Source organism: Anser cygnoides, chromosome 9 (genome assembly GCF_040182565.1).
Source record: "Anser cygnoides isolate HZ-2024a breed goose chromosome 9, Taihu_goose_T2T_genome, whole genome shotgun sequence".
Lineage (NCBI taxonomy): Eukaryota > Metazoa > Chordata > Aves > Anseriformes > Anatidae > Anser > Anser cygnoides.
In genome coordinates this window covers 23151685-23165684 of record NC_089881.1, presented here as the reverse complement: position 1 = coordinate 23165684, position 14000 = coordinate 23151685, and the positions used below count along the sequence as shown (strand labels likewise).

Genomic DNA, 14000 nt, shown 5'->3' with positions numbered 1-14000 from the left:
GTTTGAGAGCATACAAAAATAATAATATCCCTTTTATCTTTCCAGCATTTCATTTTTTCTCCCCACTAATATGATTTAGAAACAAAGCAGATTTAAAAGAAAGCCAGTACACGTCTTAAAGATTACTTTGATAATGCTAATATGCCCTTTAAAACTGGGTCCAGCTGGGAAATTGAAAGGGTGACAAGTGGAACCAACTTGTATTAGGTTGGCATGATACCAGTCACTGGCATGGCCTAAATGACAGTTACAGCATCTGGAAAGTGTTTGATAAGGAAATCCTGTTACAGTGCAGTGCTAGATTTATTTATTTATTTATTTATTTATTTGGTTTTCCTTCTTAAATTACAACTTAGAGGAGTTTTGTTTTGCCATTTCTTCATTTCTGACAAAAATAGTGTTGTTGCTATTTTTTTCTAATGATTTTTTTTTTTTTTTTTTGATTAAGCGTGTCTAAAAATAGCTTTCAGCATTTCTTTTTGGTAAAAAGGAATTTTTACGTAGACTAATCTGATCAGAGGCATCCTGGGCATCCTTCCACTCAGAAGTTTAAAATTTATGATAGCAGTTTACAAGGTACTTTCCTATGGAGGTAAAGAGAGAGTGTAAGCTCTTTAGATGCCCTATGACCTTGATCTCTTCAGTTTCACTGGAGGCAGTCCCAGGGGAAGGATCCTACCATAGCGGCACTGTCTGCAGGTGTTTTATACAGAAAGCAACCAGGACAGAGTTACTGCATGGAAATCTCATTCTCGGGTGCAGACACGCTCTTGAAATACAAGATGGCGAAGTGATCAGCCAAAGGCTAGATGGCTTAAGAAAAGGACCAAGTTCAGAGTAACTTGTCAAAGCACTATATTCAGCTTATTCACTTCTATGATTTTCCCAAATACAATTTTTTCTTTGCCTTAATTAATTAATTAAGCTGCCCTATAAGTTTACAGGCCTCATGAACCCGGTATGGCTGTCACAACTTTGTCAAAATAGGTGGGGCATTTAAAATAGTCCTCCTGTCACTGACATTTATATTCCTGATGAATAAACACAGTCCCTGTCACTCATGAATTTCACAAGTATTTCCTGATTCTGAATTATATCATGCTGCCAATAAAATGCTCAGGACAGATTACCTGAAAACAAATTCACAGCATTTATCCTTTTTCACCATTCTACATGCTGGCTAATGAAAATAAACATCCAAGGCTGAAACACTCCAAATAGAAAAGAAATAGGTAAGCCATTGCAACGCGTATCAAAGAGCAGATATTGGGGCTTACTTCATCATTGAGGGTGACTGAATTAACAAGAAGCAAAAAAAAAAAAAAAAATACATGAAAAAATGAGCTAATACTATGGCTGACTTTTCTTGACAAACAAGGTCTGTGGGCTGCATGTGGGTTCAGAAGGAATTTTTGGAACTGTTAGCCAATTTCAGTCAGATCTGTCAGATTAAAAGTATAGGAACATAATTTGCTTCTCGTTAAAAAAAAAGTTATTGTGTAGTTACATGAAGAATCCAATCCACATGGCAGAGTCCCAACTGGAGAAGGCAGTGGAATTAAGACACTATGGCTTCTCATATTTCAATGTCAGTCAGTTATTAGATGCAAATCTGCAGGAAGCCAAGCTTCATTAATTAACGTCTAAACAATTCTCTGTTACAATGAAAACTTCTGATACCGAAATCAAGACATAGTACATGACAGTTATCATTGTGGTAGAATTTTCAAATAAACTAAAGGCAGCTGACACCTGACATTGAAACCTCTCCCCTCAGTTTGGTATCTGCTCAGTTTGCTAAAGAGACAGAAGTATCTCAGAGTCAGGAGGATCTTCAGCCTCAGCCATCACAGCTCCTTAGTATCCAGGCTTCAAGAAGATCCTTACCTTCTCTCTATATAATGAGATTTTCCCAAACTGTTCTGGAAAAACAGTGCCCCTGCTCCTTAACAGCCTCCTTCAAGCATTCCTCCTAATGGCTAGGTATTCAGGTGAACTGTTTGTGCTTCTGTGGGTTTTGAGAAGCTTTAAAAGTACTAAGCAAATGTTAAAGCAAAATTCCAAAGCAATTTTGAAAAAAAAAAAAAAGAAAGAAAGAAAAGAAAAGAAATTGGAACTCCTGTTCTGCAAAATACCTCCCAGTTTGAATATTGCAAAATATTTTAATCTTCCTTTCTACTCTTTTTTTTTTTTCCTATGTAATTTGAATTCATGTTTCAGTGAGCTGGGGGTAAAAATAGGGCTATGTTGTTAGCTAGATGCCATTCATCACAGGACACTACCATTTCTAAAAAAGCAATTGAAAACCTGTCAAAGTCAATCGGAAAAATGTGAGAAACCTCAAACAGGCTGTATGGTTTTATGCGTATTTTGATTCACTGATATTTGTCTGAACACCTGCTACAGTAAGATGCATCTTACATTTAAACTGGGAGATATTTCACCCACCTTATAATCCATTTGTGCCTATAAATTCTGCCAGGTGCAAATTAAGGTAAAACGTTATCCAGAATCGAAAAGATGCTTCATGGCTGGCTCTAACTACTTTTCTAGTATAGTTTTATGCAAATGTGTGTCCTAAAACCTTGATTTAGTTAAACATTTGTACAGCCAACATTACTCCTGGCACCCCACAATCATTAATTAATATTCACTTCACATTCCTATGAAGTAGAGAAGATGTTTTCCTTAACTATAGAAATTAAATGACTGACTTACAGAAATTCGGTAATTCTGTGAAAATGCCAAGAACAGAACCCACATGTCCTAACTCCACATAACCGTTCTTCTAGGCATAGCACACTGCAGATGCAAATTTTAAATGCAGAAATTCATTACTCTTATTTCTTGATCAATATAATTGATTTATTTTATTTCAGAATTAAATCTAAACTTTTGTCTCAACACAAGCTGACTTTCTCATTGTTAAAATTAATATTTTATTTAAAGTGTTCTTTTAAAAAAAAATCTGAATTCCTATTCTGAAGATTATGATATACCTTATATTGATTTAATGTATGGCATATCTATGTTGTTTATCATCAGTGAAGTTAAGAACCACCATCCGTAACAGCTTCCCAGATATTTCCCATCCCTGTTCTTACCATTGCCTGCTGTCATGAAATGACCTCACTATTAGAAGCTCTGATATGTGCAATCTGTGGATCTATGAGTAGTGTTAAATAGTAGCTAATGATTTTTGCATTCCCAAAAGAAATTATGTAATTATCCAGAAAATTCTGAATAATTATCCTCTAAAAATCAGGCCTTAAAACAAGGCATCTCTTGTCTGGGCTGCAGTTAAAACTTCTCAGTACATGAAATCAAACACTATTTTTCCAAGCTTAGCCTGTATTTATGTCCACATTAGGTTTAATGTATTCTTTCAGCAGCTTAAGCTTTTAATAAACTCGGTGATAAAACACAAGACAACTTCACATAAAGACATTTTTTTAAAACTTTTCTTGACCATTCCATGTGCTCATTTTTTGAGAATAACTCATTATTCTGCACACTATTTGCCAGTTCCCAGCCCAAGAACCCACACCATAAAGTCATCCGTCTTCAAGTCATCCAGGTTCAATAAATGGGACAACATATTTCCTACCAGGGAAATCAGTATATGTTCACTATTTTCTATTTCATTCTATTTCTCATCTCAAAGAAGAGGAGATTTTAGTTAAGCATCTTATAAAACTATGCATAATTAATTTTTCATTAAAGTAGCTAACTCTGAGGTAGCTACTTTTCATTAACAAGGCTGAGGTACCTCAGCTACCTCCACAGATTTTAAAAGGAATGTTTAACAGTAATTTCTTTCTTCCTAAAGCAAGATAGCATATTCTCTATTTTTCCACTTTTTTGGTTACCATATTCTTTTTTTTTTTTTTTTTAAGTCCTAAAATTTGCAATATAAAAATGCATATGACAGAAAATGAACAATGTTGTCAAAGGTTTACTTACTGCAGATTCAGAGACATCAAGACACAGGCTAGACACAGTGTCATTCTACCACCCAATATCCTACATTTGTAATTATTCCTAATTCTCAATTATGCCGTTTCATGCACAACCAATAATTTTTAAAGGAGAAATGATTTTGCTATTTTTTGTTTTTAAACTTTTGCTTTTAATCTTCAAAAAATGTAATTATTTTTTAAATGCTCATCCTTTTTATTCCTCAACAAATCTCTCTATATATTCTTCTCTAACTTCCACATGAGACTCTAGAAGACCCCAGTTCCTAATTATCTTTCATAAAATTACAGTAACTATCTCACAGTTATAACACAATTATTGCAGAACTAAGTTGATCTTAAGCTGTTCAGAGACTTTTTTTTAAAAAAAAAAAAAAGTTCCCTTGAAAACATAAGTTATTTATTTTTTTATATATAAAATTAGCAATTCTTAACTTCCTTACCTTTAGGAAGTAGACTGGTACATCTGTCATGCTTGATTTTGTCAAAAAAAAAAAAGTACAAAACTGAAAAAAAATAAAGGAAATTTCAAGCATCAAGAAGAAGGAAAAAAGAAAAGCAGTATCAAAAACTAGAGGAAAAATAAGATGCAATGCAACAGGGAACAGAAACTAAAACAACAAGTTAAAAATGTAAGGGTGATCAGACAGAGAATATCGCAAAAAATAAGTTTTTACCATTCTGAAATCTTTGATCCTCAAATTAGAATAAAAGCAGTAACAACTATTCCAGGAATAAGAATAACATTTAGATAGACTAACTATTCAATGAATTATTTTATATATATAAAAATAATAATCAAAATCACCTCAATACGTTCTTCCTGAAGACGAACATCACTTAGCTGCAGAAGTTACATGTGCTATAGTTTTCAATCAGAATAAAGACAAGCAAGTTGATTGTGATCATTTCCTCCCCATTCATTTATGAAAATATTTTTAAAAAGATAAAGCAAACATGCAATGCTGCTAATGAATATGAAGCTTCTTCCCCCATAAGCCCGATTAAAGGAAGTCATTCTGAAGTTAATGTCAATGGAAATATCATGGAAACATGACTGCTTGTGATATTTCCAATGGAAATACCAAACAAAGAACTATCCAAATATTACTTCTCCTGTAAATATCATAAGGATATTTGCTGCTCAGATCAAAGGTAGGAGGATAAAATGGAAAAGAGGAAGAACAGCACAGAAAAAGGAAAGCAAAGTAGGAGAATCTGAAGAGCATATTGCCGCAGAGAGCTCTTTGAGGATACAAATCTATAGAAGCAGAAAAAGTTCTCAGGAACTCAAACCAAACTTTAAAGGATGGATAACATTTAGAACTACACAGGAAATGAGTGAAAAGGAAGCAAGCAGAGAAGACTGAAAGATTAGAGTAACAGCTGGAAAATCATGTTTCCCAAAGAGAAAACACATTACTGGTTCTGAGATGGAGAAAAAGGAGCAGAAGCTCTGGGTTAAAGTAAAAGACGGGAGTAAATAAGCAGTTTTGAAAATGTGTGTGTCACCTCTAAATTTATTCAGGTAAGAGTACTATTAGAATATAATCTGAATAAACAGAAATGTGTATTGCTGTTGTGCATTAATAAATGGCAATGTTAGAATGTTCTTTAAAAAGATTTCAACACAATTTCCTACTGCTTAAAATAATGCCTTGGAGAACATGGTTCTTTCATGCTTTTAATAAGTAACTTTCTTTAGCAGATGACTTGAGAACTAATCTTTAGCTTATAGACCCTTAGCACTGGAATTTTAATCAAGTTCTAGCGCTAGCCAGAACTAACACGATCTTTAATAAACTGTGCCTACCTCAGTATAGTTCATCTCCATAATGGTAAGTAGCAAAGTCACTGAACAGTAACAAAATACCGTGGATCTTGGTTATCCAGATTATTCCTACGTCATTTCATATTCAGCTTTCCAAAGAGCACGATGAGTCTAAAATAGCAGATGATAGCAAAAGTGGGCAAATCAACTGCCTTGATACTTCCTTCAATATCTAGTAGCACATATTAAATGTTTAGCTTTCAGTTTAATGCCCAGTTTGTCTCTAGGAATTTAAGATAACTATTTGGCAATCTTAGAGTGATTTAAATAATTCCCTATTTTTTTTCTATTATATTCGTTCACTTACAAACAGTAATAACTGTATGAAGCTGATTTGGATGCTGAGCTTATGACCACATCCTGAAGAGTGGCTCTTGTAATACAATTGACCCTTCAAAATTATATTACCTGTAAACTTTAATCCATTTCTAGAGCCATTTTCAGAAGCCAGTATTAATGGAGGATTAAATTTATACAGATATTCATTGCAAAACCTTAGTGAAGATATCCCACAGTCCTGTATGAGTTTCAAAGTACCAGACATGGCTGGAGGTAGGTATGCAAGCTTGTAAGAAACTGGACCGCCACACTGCATAACAAAAAATTGTTTGATTCTAAATAAGGATTTCCAATTCTCCTCACAACTGAAGTCTTAAAACATAAAAATAAAAAAGCAGTTCTTATCATTTATTAACAATCATGTTATTAAGAGAACTACTGAGACATTAAACGAGCGTTATTTGTTGATTCACCTCATGATATGTACTCCCTTTCCTCCCCTCCTAAACTTTAGAGTACAAGGGACCAAGACTTTAGAAGGTATCTTCTTCCCAAAAAATACTAGATAATGAGAGTAACAGTCAGACACACCATAAAATCTTTATTTCTCATTCATATGTGAAATAGAAATTCAGTTGGAAAAGACAGAAAAATCCTCCTATCTGTCTGTTCTTCAGTATTTCATAGATTTACTAGGAAGTGGCAAATGATAAGCAATTAAAAACTGTTAAAAATAGCTTTTGTAATGAAAGAGTAACAGAGCTAGGACTAGGTGAGGTTAGAAATCATTATTTACAGACTTTCAAGAAATTGGTTATATACTGTTTCTCTTTTGTCTTTTTAGACTGTCATTGCCATGAGAATTAACAACTCCAATTTCAATCAATCAATTCTCAATTTTGAGAAGTAATATGCATTTATACATGTACACACATCCCTTATACACATATATGTATAATCCTTACATATGCCACTAACTCTGACTACAATATATATTCATGTGCATTTTTCAGCACACATATTAATAATTTTCTTGACAGCTTTTTCTTGTCTGTGTAAATGTATTGCAACACTTATCTCGATATGTCCTCTGAGTAGTCATCCCAGAACCCAAAACATATTAATGAGAGACTGCACAGCCCAAATGCTTGTTGATTTTCTCAGTCCATCCTACGGATGTTAAAATTAGCAATAGACATCTTTGGATGCATATTTAAAATTTGCAGTTTTCAGCCCCTGTGAAGATACAAAACAAAACAAAAAGAGAAGAACAGTAGTCATTATTCTTTGACATAAATTCTTTGCAGATTATTTCTGTATTTTTTCCACTACAACTATGATAAATATATAAAAAATCTAAACTAAAAATCAAATAATCATGAGAAGAAACCCCATATACAAGTGAATGTTATTTGTACTCGACTGCTGTGAAAAGTCAAAATCAAATATTTCACCAATTTTGTGGCAGGGATTAATAGTACATAACTGTAAACAAATTGTATGGGAAGACTTCAGCCATTTCGTAATCATCCTGATCAGCAAAATATCAAGGAGAAACCATTCCAAATACCATTAATAAAGCCTTTGATGCTACAGTGAACATTCAATTAGTGAACAATGGTTTATAATGATGAAAATAAGTGGAAGAACAATCATAGAGAAGTAACTGACCAAGAGATGACGCAAACCAGCCTATAACCAGCAGAATTGAGAAGAGCCAAGTCTTCAGACTGCTGGTTGCAAGTCCCATCACAGAATTGTGCCTCCCAGCTGCTCACACTGGTATAAAGCTAAGAAAGTGTTGCACTTGTCTTCCTTGTCTCTTGTTAAATGCACAGTTAACGGCGCACAAAACTGATATTTAATCTTTTTCCAACCTCACACACACACAAAATAGCAGATAAAACCTTCCTAGCCTTAAAATGCATTCAAGTGCATAGTATCTTCAAACGGATTTCATTTATCATGCTGAATGAAAACAAATGTACTTGAATGACAGTCTTCACTGTTGTTTTTTCTATACAGTTGTCTGCACCAACTTGAGAAAATAAACCAGCTCAAAACAACTCATAGATACACAGTCATCTTAAGGATTCATATGGCATAAGTGTTTTATTGATCCTTGTTATGAGATGCCATTTAAGACAGAACTCATTCCATTTTCAAGCACATACTTTGCTAGTTCAATAAATGTTTCTATACTTTAATGATCAGATTGCATACATTAAAGAAGTCATTGCTTTACCATATACCTCGGGGACTGAGATTCATAATGCATTGACTGAACTGCCAAATTTTCTAATAAGATGCCTGTTCTCCTGATTGAATCGTGAAGTCTAATAATATAATTCACTTGGTTTGGCATATTTTATCGATGTCTTGCTATAGCTCAAACCACAATAATGCAGTGCCCAATTAGCATTTTGTAGTGCATGTTCAGCTGCTATTTTCTCAATAAGGAGAGGTTTAATGACATCTTCTATGAGAGCCTAGGCAACCACTGGAAATTTTTCAGTTCAGCATAGGCAGATCGGTACATAAATCCTTTCAGAGGATGGCTTTGGCAGCCAGGTCAGAGTTCGCACCTTGCATAAGGTATCAGACTTTGTTCCTCATTACCGCTTGTAGAGATCAGTAAAAACTAAATTTCTTGTTTCAGCTAAGTCTCACTATGAGTTTTGTGTGTGTGTGTGTGTTTTTAATGTCATACCCCAAATTTGTTCTGCCGATACCTCAAGCAGTTCTCTCTTTGGCTATTTTAAGTCCCAGCGACGTCTTCGTTTTCCACCTGCCCAAACAGACTGCAGCATGTGCACAGAGACACACGCTCACCGGTACTGCCCTGAGATCTCTCAACTCTTAAAGCTCAGCTGCATAACAGGATCACATTGTCATATTAACGGGACAAAAACTACCCTGTAACTCACAGTTCAGCTCTCTGTACTCTAGAAATTGACATGAGCACATGAAATCCATTCCATTTTCCCACTTTCATCAATAGTGTCAAATAAATTGAAGACATAACTAGTTAATGGAATAGGTAATTCAGCTGACAGCAAATCTAATAAATCTAAGCCAGGTACCAGCTATTTTGCACAGATACAGCTTGACCAGAATAGCAACAAAGACAAAAACTGACAAGGAGTCTTAAAAAAAAAAATATATATATATATATATGCGCACCAGGACAAGAAGGATATGAACATAGCTGTTGAAATCTGTAAAGCAACATAGTTATGAATTATGTAATTACTCATCATTGTAAATGATAAACAGATTCAAAATAAGCTAAATTATTACATGTTAAGACTTGCACTGTAAATGGGAATGGTCTGGTTAACAATAAGTTTAAATAATTACGATTTCTATTCAATATTGGATACAGTACGTCTCACATGGACATAATATGTCTCAGAAAAAAACTTCTACATTAAAATAATTAGGCTATAAGAGGCACTTACGGCTGCACCATGCAAAAGTTACTACAAGTTATGACAACCCATACCATACTTTGAACCACAGTGCATCTGCATTCATTCCTGATAAAGCATGGAAATGAAGCAAATGATTACATGCATTCTAGAGAAGACACAGTCTATCACAATGGAGATGCAAGTCTGCAATAATAATGGAATGATAAAAAACTCTATCCTTGACTCAACCAACCACTGGTATAAATAGTACCAAAATTAGTGTCTTAAATCAGCCCATCCTTGCAAATACTTGTCATAGCTGCATTACATTTCCTTCTTGGGCAACTTAATCCTTTCGCAGCAAGACAGTTAAGGACATTCATTTGTGTTTTTAAAAAGAAAAGGTTCTTTAAAATGTCCAACATCTCAGTAAGATACGAAAAAATTCATTACCAAGTAAAAACATTTGACTGGTGCCAAGACCATCCTGTATTACTTGCTGATCTACTATGTTGCCAAATAACTTCTTTTGTCACAATAGGGTAGGGCTTAAACATGCCACGAACATCTCCCTTATACAAGGAATTCAAGTTCAGGTCTCTGTAATCTCTGAGAGAAGTACAGCTTCCAGTTTCATTGCGTCCTCGCAACACTAGTTTCATGGCCTTCTGCATTCTGAGGCAGGAACACTACTTTGATTTTTACAGCACATTGTAGAGAAATGAAATAAAGAAGTAGAAAGAACAAATTGTTCTGGATAATCTGTACTGCTACATTTCCCTATTGTCTTCAGCAAGCCAAAAATTCTATTTTTTTTTTTTTTTTTTTTGGAGCAAGAACCACAATCCTGGTTGCATTTGTACACAGTGTTCCCAGGATTGTTTCATGTAAAGAGCATCGATCAGTCTTGTAAATTCTGAGTTTGCCTTTCCTCTCTCAGAAACAAATGAATATACATACAAAAGCAGTAAGTGCATCACTTGAAGTCTCAGTTAAAAGAGCACGGATTACAGTGCAAAGAAAACCAACCTTGCTTTCACAGCATTCAGAAGCTTGAGCTTATATTACACTTATTTATTTTTTTACATACGAGTGTGAAATGTTAGCTGTGATTCACATGTCTAACAATCAATATACCTACCACAATATATATACATACACAACCCACAACAAGTCTGAGTGCACTCTCTAATCAAATGAAATGTAGAAATCAAGAACTCTCTCTAGCAAGTATATATAACTGACTATGCTTTCTCTATCTTAAAACAAGTCTTCAGGAGCTTTTAAACAAGCTAGTGCTTACTCATGCATACAGTAGCTATATTTTTAAGACAACAGAGAGCTATGTTAAATGAACACTTACAGGTTTTCAGAATCAGTGCCTACAATGGAGAGCATCTGAAGACAATGTATTTTCTGTCTGGTAGCTCAAAATACATTGAAGGTGCTGCAAAACTAATAAATAAAAATTGAAAGGCTATACACACCTGATCAATAAAAGACAGTTTAGCTCAGTAATCCTCCTTAAATCAGCATAGGCCCCTGAAGATATATAGCACCAAACTACATTTTCCTTGAGGATCTGTAAACATTTTAGAGCTATTTACATTTTAAAATTAAAGGCAAACAATGTCAATGTAACAGAAGGCAGACAGCCAATCTGTCAGTAAACTGTGATTTCTTTTAAAAAAAGTTTAAAATAATTTGGATTTCCAGCTGTAGCATATACAAAGTTCACAAGATCCCAAACCTACTTAACACATGGTTTTCCTTCAGACATCTTAAGCACAAAAGCAACTTGACTTTCCTTTCTATTTAGCGATTTAGCAATATTAAAGTCACCAGACCATTCTTAGCAAACATTTTGCTCACAGTAAGAACCTCAGGTCAAACTGAGCCTTTTGGAGAACTCTCCGAAATACCACCTTCATCGAGTTTGCTTTCTAATCAAGCCAGTGGATCCTTGCAGATCTACTTGCTTGCTCACAAAGTGTTTTAACCCCCCTCAAACAAAGAATTCAGAAACTGCTAGATTCAAGGGTTCCCTTTTCTAGAACCTGCCATCAAATAAAGGAAATTTTATATTATTTTGTTTTTTATATTTCAATTACAGTGCTCATTCTTCTAATACAGCTAGGAGGTAACATCTACACGGGGCTTACATTCATGCATTCCCAAAGATTAGGAGCTTGCATCTCAAGAACCTTAATTCAATTTCATCTTGAAAATGGTGTTACTTGTTTTTGTATTACAAAAAACGATCTCTTATTCCAATATTTTGGTGCAGCTGATGACCAAATAATATTTCATAAGGGTACAAATTTAATGCAGCTCCTCTCATACAGCATCAAGATAGTAGAGCTGACAAGATGCATACTATATAATTAACAAGCTGTACCGTCAGATACCTGTTGCCTGAACAATAAACAAAAACCTCAGACATCTCATAACATCAACAATTCTTATACCAGCACAAGTCAGGTCCCAGCTTGTATACCAAGGAATATTACGTAAATTAATTTATAGATAAAAAAGAAAAATACCTATTCTGATGCAGATCACACTCAGCACATAAGCAGTAGGAGTGACTGAAGCCTAAATGCCACTTCTCTTTTTTTCATAGCATGAAAAAAAAAACAATAGGAAAAAGCTGTTTTGGTGTCCTTACTGGTGCTAACATGCAACCAAGAGAAGTATAATATAAATTGAAAAAAGAATAGTATTTGCTTTAGTTCCTCCTTAATATCAATATGATACCGAGCAGCTGCCCTCATGATGATCACTGAGGTTGCTGCACTAACACCTGCTGGAAGCATAAGACAATAGCAGCTACTCTAGTTGTCTTTATCACTGCTCTTAAGAGAAAATGCTTCAGTGATGCCAGCTGCAGATGGACCTCTTCTGTCCCCCCATGAATTTTGTGATGGAAACAAGGAAGTTCAATTGGTGGGGGTACTCCGGCCAGGGAGGGCACCACCGTCACAGTGCTCCCAAAGCAATTCTTCAGTGCTGGGCACTGTGTAGAGCTCCACAAGTACTGAATAAGAGACTGGAACCTAAATTAAAGGCTAAAGATGCCCCTTCCTTCTACCCCTCCTGCTGAGTCTTTTCAGAATTTCAGCTAAAATAGAAGAATAATTTGAGCCTAAATTAAGCAGAAGAAAAATACAGGCCCCAAAAACGCACTTTTGAACTCATTCATTTCAAGGAACAAAAGAAAAATGTAGTAAATATTTCAGCAAATATTGCTGAATACACAAAGATATTATTGTTTTAAATGGCAACTTGGTAAAAGAATTCACTAGTAGTAAGGAAGCAGTCCAGTATTTCTCTGCTGATGAAAGCTGTGCCAAAGCACAGATGGTGCTATAAACTTTCCAGATATAGAGCGTAGGTTATTTTTACCATTTTGCACCTGCATATTTCCCTCCTAAAAATCCTGCAGAAGAGCAACAACATACAGTCCATTCCTCACGCAAAAAACCCACTCCAAGTATTACTCACCCTCTCTGTCCCCCTTCTCTATTATGTTTGTGAATAGAGAGATGGACTGAGCTGTGAGAAAAACAAGCACGCAAAATGTACTGGGCGAACCACAAAATCAAATTCTCTTCTCTTCCCACCTCCATCTCTGAAGTTAAGGGCACAGGAACCCAGCAGACAGCTCGGGACGGGGCAGGCAGGACAGCAGCCTGGCTGTGTGCCAGGGTAAAAAGTCAGAGGAAACTTCTGGGAAGGTGGGAGCTGGAAAATTTCTGCAGTATCTCTGGTTACGTTTACACCACCCAATGCAACGTCGTGTACAAACAGCACCAGTCTGAGCTGAAGGAACAAATTCAGGTGTGGAAGGCAGCTTACCTGGAGGAGAGAAGCACTCTGACAGAGTTAATGTTCTTGATTTCATTTCTAATTCCTTGTGTACACATAAACTTGCTCTAGCTAATTTAAGCAAGCGTATACCAGTGCAAAATCCTGTGAGGTCTGCAATTTTAATCTAATTTAATGGATTATTATATCTTAAGCTAACAGTGTTCCTAGCTGATTTACACTAACCTGAAATAAATGTGGTTTATGCTGAAATAAGAGTGGCAACACAGTCTATTGGACTGGTTTAATCACACTGATTTTAAATTACACCTTAATTTAAAGAGGTACAGTAATGCATATGAACAAGCCCTAATGTTATGGCAAGTAATGCTTTGAATACAGAAAGAATGAATATAAAAAGCTATAGACATTGCTAGATTGTACATCTCAGCTTCTCAAAGCACAGCTCTGAAGAACTCAGCATCAAATCTGACCTGGCAGTTAGTTGAGAAGAATAAATTTAGCATAAGAAACAATGTAATTAATGTTAATTTCTATGTGGACTTCCTGTAAACTATGCAAATTGAAAAACTCAGGACTTCTAAAAATCTCAATAAAAAAGGGGAAGACCGCATTCATGATACTGCATATATTTGCTTCAGTGTGGCAGGGGGGATGCTGTCAAGTTCATTC

At 35.2% G+C, this 14000-nt stretch overlaps 1 long non-coding RNA gene across 4 annotated transcripts in view; it reads right to left on the bottom strand.

Moving 5' to 3' along the window:
• Positions 1-13352, bottom strand: part of LOC106032215 (uncharacterized) — a 69714-nt gene extending 56362 nt beyond the window's left edge. For 3 of the 4 annotated variants that reach the window (XR_010833567.1, XR_010833570.1, XR_010833568.1), the window contains exons 1-3: positions 12044-13352; positions 10864-10955; positions 5791-7323 (exon numbers count right to left, since the gene is read on the bottom strand). This is a non-coding gene — a long non-coding RNA (uncharacterized lncRNA). The remainder of the gene's footprint in view (positions 1-5790; positions 7324-10863; positions 10956-12043) is intronic. The other variant, XR_010833569.1, reaches the window with a different exon arrangement.
• Between the last annotated feature and the right edge of the window lie 648 nt (positions 13353-14000).